Source organism: Chiloscyllium punctatum, chromosome 1 (assembly GCF_047496795.1).
Source record: "Chiloscyllium punctatum isolate Juve2018m chromosome 1, sChiPun1.3, whole genome shotgun sequence".
Taxonomy (NCBI): Eukaryota; Metazoa; Chordata; class Chondrichthyes; order Orectolobiformes; family Hemiscylliidae; genus Chiloscyllium; species Chiloscyllium punctatum.
The window spans coordinates 45,032,722-45,041,088 of NC_092739.1; the positions used below are offsets into that span (position 1 = coordinate 45,032,722).

The window sequence follows — 8,367 nt, forward strand, 5'->3', positions numbered from 1 at the left end:
AAATCAGTCCTGCAATTAATGCAAATTATGTAGAAAAAAATATAACTGCAATTATTTAACGTTTGTACTTGATAGTGAAATCATTGCATATTTTTACTGAAATGATTACTTGTAACATGGTTAATTCACCTTACCTCGACTTTCCAGCAGCAATTATGTTTAACCCATTCAACTGAATGATCAGGCAGATCATTTTTGTTGCATCCTGTCTTATAGTCAGTATATCTTTAAGAGACATACTATGAAACAGTGATGGTCTCATGAGTGTGTGCCCTGAGGGTATAAAGGTTACAGTCTCCACTTTAACTCGAGCCACTTGAAAAAGAACACATTGATGAAAGCAGCACACCATTAGCCTAGTCACTGATGTGCCTGTGAATGTAATATTCATATATTTAGTGAGCTGTAATAAATGTGTATCGGAATTTTTGATACCGTGGTACCCACATTTAGATTCTTGTGCTAAAGGGATAACAGGCATTGTTGCATTAAGAACCTCATCATACCAGAGACTAAACACACATCAATTTTAATTGTGTGTGATAGTGTAAAATGAATGATATTGAATTGGAGTTTAAAAAATTATTAATCAATCATTCCTCAGCTCTGTCCTGGGATACTGCTTCATGGGCACTCCTGGCACTACACTCAAGAGCATTCTGACAGAGATATCTGACAGAGATGGGCAACACAATCAAGTTTACTCTTGTCCAAACCTGACATTCATGCACATACACTCCCCAGCACATGTCCGGATCAATGATCTTGTCCCATTTAAAATACTCCTCCTTCTCTTTCACTTTCTTCATTTTGTCCCCGTTTCCTCTCTCTGCAACCTCCTGCAGGCCTACAGCAATCCCCCAACTCGTCATATCTTTTCCTCCAGCCTTCTACAGTGAGCAATTGCTATCTTCTCAAACTCCTTCTCCAAACCGAGTCACCATTACCTTCATTAAATGCCTTTTGAAGCAGGTTTCTTTGGCTAAAATTGAGCTCCCTCCAATTCTCACCTTTCCCAATGAAGCCCATAAAGTGGCTTCAAAGGAGCTTAGAAATGAGAGTTGTTGCTGTTATTTGACATTCACTTTTCTTATTGGATATCATCAAGTCATATCAACACCAATTGCAGACTGGGAATTTCCATAGAGTTGTTGTACCTTTTCCAGGGGTGCAGTGAAAACGCAGTTTCTGCTAAATACATCAAAGTGAGGTCAAAACAGAAGATAAAAATAGGAAAGATTTCAACCAGAACGCATAACGTGAAGATATCTTGACAATAAACTGCCCCATTAAAACGCATTTGATGAAGTGTTGCACAACAGACTTGCAAGCAAATTAGAGCTTCTGGAACAAAAGGGACAGCAGCAACTTGAATTCAGAATCGGCTGAGTGACAGGAAACAACAAATATGACGAACAATTGTTTTGCAGGTTGGATGAAGAATTAAAGTTGAATTCCCAAGAGGTCAGTGTTAGGTACCCTGATCTATGAATTACCCAGACGTCAGTGGGCAGAGCACAATTTCAAAACTTGTGGATGATACAAAACTTGGCAGCATCATGAACAATGAAGAATATAATGGAGAATTTCAAAAGTACTTAGACAGGGTAGAGGAATGGACAGACAAGTGACATTAATGCGGAGAAGTATGAAGTGACTCATTTTGATGGGAAAGATGCACAGAGAAAATATAATACAAATATAATATCTGGAAATTCTAAAGAGGTTGCAGGAGCAGAGGGATCTGAATACAGATGTGGAGAATGGTTCATAAAGCCTAAGGCATCCTAGGACTTTATTAGGAGGAGGAGTATAGAGTTTAAAAACAAGGAAATTACGTTAAGCTTCTATAAAACACTAGGTTGTCCTCAAATGGAGCATGGGGGACAGTACTTTAGGAGTGATGCGAAGTAGTAGAAAGAGTGCAGAAAAGATTCACTAGAATTGTTCCAGGGATGAGAAAATTCAGTAACACAGATCAGAGATGTTGAGACCATTCTCCTTGGACATGAAAAGTGTGGAATACTGCCCTTGGAGAGTTGAAGAGATTTGATAGATGGGCTCAAAACCATGGTTAATTGATGCTTTCAAAAAGGAATTAGCTTGTTATCTAATAAGGAAGATTTCCAGGTCTACAATAAAGACGCAGGAGAGTGGCATTAGGTGAATTGCTCCTTCAGAGAGCCAGTACAGCTACAATGGACTGAAAGGTTCCATTCTGTACTGAGACAATTCCGTGATTAAATTATACAAACGTGTCATTGTCCTGACTAAATCATTGCTATTACAGCCCTTTGCTGAGTGATGGTTAAAATCAAAACCCATTTTTTCCAATTAAATTCCTACTTGCAACAAACAGAAAAGAACATTCAATGTGCCAGACCATATTGTTAATGTGGGAGAAAGATCTGCCACCCTGCCCACCCACAGCATGGTCACAGTAAAAAAACACCGAAGCTGGCCTGCAAAGCACAGAAATCAAGCCTGCCAACACATACAGAACACACCCACCATGCCCCAGTCTTGGCCAAACAGGCTAACAAAGAAACCAGACATGGCCAAGCGATTCCCAGACCAGAGAACACACTTCCCAAACAACCTTCACAGTAAAGCTCCCAGCCCTGATTAGCACTGCGGTCCCAACACCCGAAGGGCAGGCTCATTTCCCATTGAAACCGAGACTGCAGAACAAAGAGGCAGACAAGAGACCCCGGAAGACTTCGCTCGCAGGATGAACACAAGGATACCCTGAATGCCAGGAGAAGGGACATTTACACATATTCGGGCAGACGGATAGGAATGAAGAATCCTCTAGAAGACATTCTCACTCACTCACAGAGATAGCTGGAATCGCCTGTGTCAGTTCCAAGTGAATTGCTATTGCCGGATGCTTGATTAACTTCCATTCAGTTTAGTCTTGTTTTAATTGCTTTCCAATTTTCTCCATTGTACTGTAATTGCTTTACAATGATCACTTGGTGTTGTACTCCTATAAAGCCTGCCTGCACCTTCCGTTCTGTGAAGAGCCTTCTGGCCATCTGTGCAGAGAATCAGTTCTGGGTCAGCCTGGTCAATTTCTCCTCTTCGATATCGCTTTGTTTGATAAACCGCTTATCAATTTCATTAGGATCCTCATTTGTGGTCTCTGATCCATTGGGCTGAAGTTTTCCGACAGTTTGGTGTTAGTCAGCAGGCCTTTCTATCAACAGGTTTAAGCGAACCTGAGATTTTAAATTGTGCCGAACTAGGACCTGCCGGCTAGCTCTGCCCCAGTGGGTCATACCTACAAAGGGTTGGATGTCTGGGGAGTGGGGTAGCCATAATCTACAATGGCAGCATTTCAGTGCTGAGCTGGCTTCCCTGCTCGAACGCAGCAGGCCGGTGAGCTCCCAAATTCTACCCAAATTGTGCCCATTTAGGCAGACACGTGATCTGACTTGAGCCGGAGAGCAGCCACGTGCCTGATCCAGCCAGGGGAAAGACGGACTGGCAGGGCTCCCGCTGAGGCATAAGGAAAGACCGCCCATCAGATTCTCACTTAAAAGATCCAAAGATCAGGGCAATTGACAAAGGCAGCAGCTGCAGGTCTGTTTGTTTGTCCTGTGGTTTGTACTGCACGCTTGTGGTTTTCAGATGTTTGTTTTGTGGTTTGTAAGTGTTTGTCTGTGGCATGTCATTGCATGCCTGAGTGGTTTTACGAGTATTCCTCAGCGTTGTGATGTAGACTGTGTTAACCTGGCAGCCAAGCGGTTGTTTACGTTGCAGCCGGGGCGATTAACTTGTCCTGCGCTCGATTGTTTATTTAGATGGGAAGTGAAGGGTCTGGTTCCATGCTGTCCAACTCTATGACTCTATGACTGACAGCTGGGCGGTCTGGAGGCAGGTGCATTCGCTGGATTCCTCGAAAGCCGCGTTCAAAGCCTGCAAGCTCGACTCAGAAGCTGTTTTACAGCATGGGAGAACGAACGTCCACCCTCTGCCAGGGAGTGCCACCCGCAGGCACATCGATGCCCTAGCTGCGTGAGGACTACAGCACATGGCCATCAATCATGGAAAAAAAGACGATTAAGAGGCACATTGAATATGTTACCCTCTCGATGAAGGTAGGAGATCCTCCTGTAACACTTGGATCCCAGTACTCAAGGAAACAGGGGACAGCTGATTTATCAACCCCCTCACTGGGGATCTGTACACCTGGTCCCACAAAAATTGGCCATATGGGGGGGGGGGGGGGGTGGTCTGTCAAATTTGAGAAAATTGACAATTGGATCAAGGCTATTGTGGGGTGGAATGGGGTCCCCTCCTGGGACATTACCCACAAGCTGCGGTGTCTGGGACAATTCAAGGAAGTTGCGAAGTGGCACCAGCCCCCTAAAGTGAAAGATGGCCACCAGAGCCCCCCCACAAAACTGACTCCCCACAATCCCCGGTCGTGGCCCTGCCACCAATGCCCTGCAGTATCCCAAACAACCCCAACCACTTCGAGAATCAGACCTGCTGCTAGAGGATGTGGCTGAATTCATCACCAGCCAACCCCAGGAGGGGACACAGCAGGACACAGGGGCCACAGGGCGGCCTGATTCAACACTGCCACCAGACACCACTAGAAACATCACGGTTACTCACAGCGGAGCTGCTGCTGCTACCCAAAACCAACAGGGCACAGATCATCAAGTCTCTCACATCATGATCGGCTCCACTCCTATGGACAAGCCCTGGAGCCATGCGGAGGTCTATACCATGCTGCAGGATGCCCCTTCAAAAGGCTGATACCATTCCACAATTGGCTACTGCAAATTTCGACCATGCCCCAAGACATGCAAGACCCTGCTGCAAGTAGCACAGAAATCCCACTGGGGAACTGTTCATGCCGCCACAGAACTCCCTTCCGGACCCTGGACTCCACTCTGGACCAGGACCACTGGCTGAACAACACTGTAAAAGAGGCCATCAAAACCAGTGCCACGCAGCACGCTGACTTTGGTGCTGTAACTCAATGTCTGCAAAAAGCAGATAAATCCCTACCAGACTGCATAGTCCTTTTTAAAGCAGCCTGGGATTGTTCAGCAGGCATCCCATTAGTAGAAAACCAACAACTTGCAGTACAGAGCCTTGTGAACTGCACACTGCTGAACTATGCCCAAATATATGAATCACACAACTTGACCTGGCAAACAACAGAATGGGGGGGGAACATGTTAACAACACTGAACAACCTGGACAGAAACCAGCTGTTTCCCACTCCCAGCCAGAAAGGGATGTTCCCTCAGATTGCCCAACCAGACACACAGCATCAGGTCACCACAATAGCCCAGGGGACGCCCGAGGGGGCAATGCTGGAACTGTGGGATAGTGGGACATTGGGCTACAGAGTGTAGATCAGGAGCTAGGCAGGGTCACACATCCCCACACCTCCCCACCGAGCACCGTAACTGACCACTGCCCCCCAGTGGCAGCCTCGACAGGCTGAATCTACACTGACAAACCCCTTTTCCCATAACCAGGAACCCAACTAGCACTGCCACTGCCACTCCCTGTCTGAAAATCCCACGATGGATGTTGAGGTTGGGGGACAACTCATTTCTTTCCTGGTCGACTCCGGGGTCACACATTCGTCTGCACCTCCCTCAGCGGAACTCACCCTGAGCTTGAAAACCATCTGAATCGTGGGGGCTTTGGGAATACCCATGGTGTAGCCGCTCTCTATGCCTGTACCACCAGTTAAGCCACGGTCCCAGGCACTGCCATCATCGTAGCCTCCTGCCATTAGCCCTCCCTGGTTGCCAGACACTGCAAGTTAAATGCCAGCATCCACTGCTCCCCCCAAGGACTCATGCTTGACATCTCGAAAGCAATCTTTTCTATGCTGCAGGCAGCCATCTCCCGCAGCCCGAGCTCTCTGACCAGGTAAACTCCCGCTACGCCTGGTTGTGCCACCAGAACTTACCCATGCCATTCTTGACCTTCTCCTTTCCAGATTATCAACCTCCCCCCTTCGTCCCCTACATTATCCTTCCACCAGTGGGTGATACTGACAAGCTGTTTGTCTGCCAGTTTCACTGTGCAGCTACCGGCCCACAGGAATCAGCATTAACATTGCAGGCTCACATCTCGAACTCACCTCCCCACTAATGATCACTGGCAGGTATTTTGTCAGACTGCAGGGTGTTGCAGCAGAGCAGGCTGCGCTAGCCTACAACGACCCAACAGCGGTTCCACACATTCCCCTTATTGTTAAAACCCCGTGGCTCCCCAAAGATCTAGCGACCATGATACTGAGGCTCACGCAACCACCACTACATTTCACACCCCTTGGGCAACACACTGATCCCTTTAGTAGAGGTTGCATAGATTGGACAGGGCGAGTTCTGTGTGCGCCGCCCACCCGCATTACTACAAACTACTTTTACAAAACAGTGCCCAGTCACAGTCCCCCTCCTCAGAGACCCCCCCCTCCCCTTATTAGCTGACCTCCCAAACTCACTGTGGGCACAGCATTCGAACCAGGTAGGCTAGGTAGGCGAGGAGCCACCTCGTGCTCCCGCGAGGAGGTTGAGCAATTCATCAACTTCACCAACACATTCCACCGTGACCTTAAATTTACCTGGACCATCTCTGACACCTCCCTCCCCTTCCTGGACCTCTCCACCTCCATTAGTGACGACCGACTCGACACTGACATTTTTTACAAACCCACTGACTCCCATAGCTACCTGGATTACACCTCTTCCCACCCTATCTCTTGCAAAAATGCCATCCCGTATTCCCAATTTCTCCACCTCCGCCGTATCTGCTCCCAGGAGGACCAGTTCCACCATAGGACACACCAGATGGCCTCCTTCTTTAGAGACCGCAATTTCCCTTCCCACGTGGTTAAAGATGCCCTCCAACGCATCTCGTCCACATCCCGCACCTCCGCCCTCAGACCTCACCCCTCCAACCGTAACAAGGACAGAACGCCCCTGGTGCTCACCTTCCACCCTACAAACCTTCGCATCAACCGAATCATCCACCGACATTTCCGCCACCTCCAAAAAGACCCCACCACCAGGGATATATTTCCCTCCCCACCCCTTTCTGCCTTCCGCAAAGACCGTTCCCTCCGTGACTACCTGGTCAGGTCCACACCCCCCTACGACCCACCCTCCCATTCTGGCACTTTCCCCTGCCACCGCAGGAACTGTAAAACCTGTGCCCACACCTCCTCCCTCACCTCTATCCAAGGCCCTAAAGGAGCCTTCCACATCCATCAAAGTTTCACCTGCACATCCACCAATATCATTTATTGTATCCGTTGCTCCCGATGTGGTCTCCTCTACATTGGGGAGACTGGGCGCCTCCTAGCAGAGCGCTTTAGGGAACATCTCCGAGACACCCGCACCAATCAACCAAACTGCCCCGTGGCCCAACATTTCAACTCCCCCTCCCACTCTGCCGAGGACATGGAGGTCCTGGGCCTCCTTCACCGCCGCTCCCTCACCACCAGACGCCTGGAGGAAGAACGCCTCAGCTTCCGCCTCGGAACACTTCAACCCCAGGGCATCAATGTGGACTTCAACAGCTTCCTCATTTCCCCTTCCCCCACCTCATCCTAGTTTCAAACTTCCAGCTCAGTAACTGTCTCCTCGACTTGTCCGACCTGCCTATCTTCTTTTCCACCTATCCACTCCACCCTCTCCTCCTTGACCTATGACCTTCATCTCCTCCCCCACTCACCCATTGTACTCTATGCTACTTTCTCCCCACCCCCACCCTCCTCTAGCTTATCTCTCCATGCTTCAGGCTCACTGTCTTTATTCCTGATGAAGGGCTTTTGCCCGAAACGTTGATTTCGCTGCTCGTTGGATGCTGCCTGAACTGCTGTGCTCTTCCAGCACCACTAATCCAGTATTAGGTAATATCCGCCCCACCACATACAGGGAGCCGTCCTACCATCAATACAACAATACCTGTTATCACTTACTGGCCCTGGCGGCACATGGAATCGGACACACAGGCAAGAGACATACATGCTGTCAGCTGTTTGTGGTAAGCACCGGGATTCGCTGCAGCTGCCCAAGCCCTGCTGTCACATTGCCTCACGTGTCGACAGAACAATACAGGGAAGCCTGGGCCAAGTACAACCACTTAGCAGTTCCTTAGGGGCCATTCACCCACCTGCAGATTGATTTTGCCCACATGCCTCAGAAACAGGGATACAAACACGTCCTAATTATTGTAAGCATGTTTTCAAAATGGTAGAGGCATTCCCCACCAAAAAAAATGACGGCCAAACTGTGGTAAATTATCTTCTGTGGGACGTTATTCCAAGATTTGGGATCACAGAGAACATAGAGACAGACAGGGGGACCCATTTCACCAGGAAGC

The 8,367-nt window shown here is 48.4% G+C and overlaps 1 protein-coding gene across 1 annotated transcript in view; it reads right to left on the bottom strand.

Moving 5' to 3' along the window:
- LOC140459775 (uncharacterized) overlaps positions 1 to 2,907 on the bottom strand; it is a 243,750-nt gene extending 240,843 nt beyond the window's left edge. The window contains exon 1 of the mRNA XM_072554326.1: positions 2,837 to 2,907. The gene's annotated coding sequence lies outside the window, so the exon portion shown is untranslated. The remainder of the gene's footprint in view (positions 1 to 2,836) is intronic.
- Between the last annotated feature and the right edge of the window lie 5,460 nt (positions 2,908 to 8,367).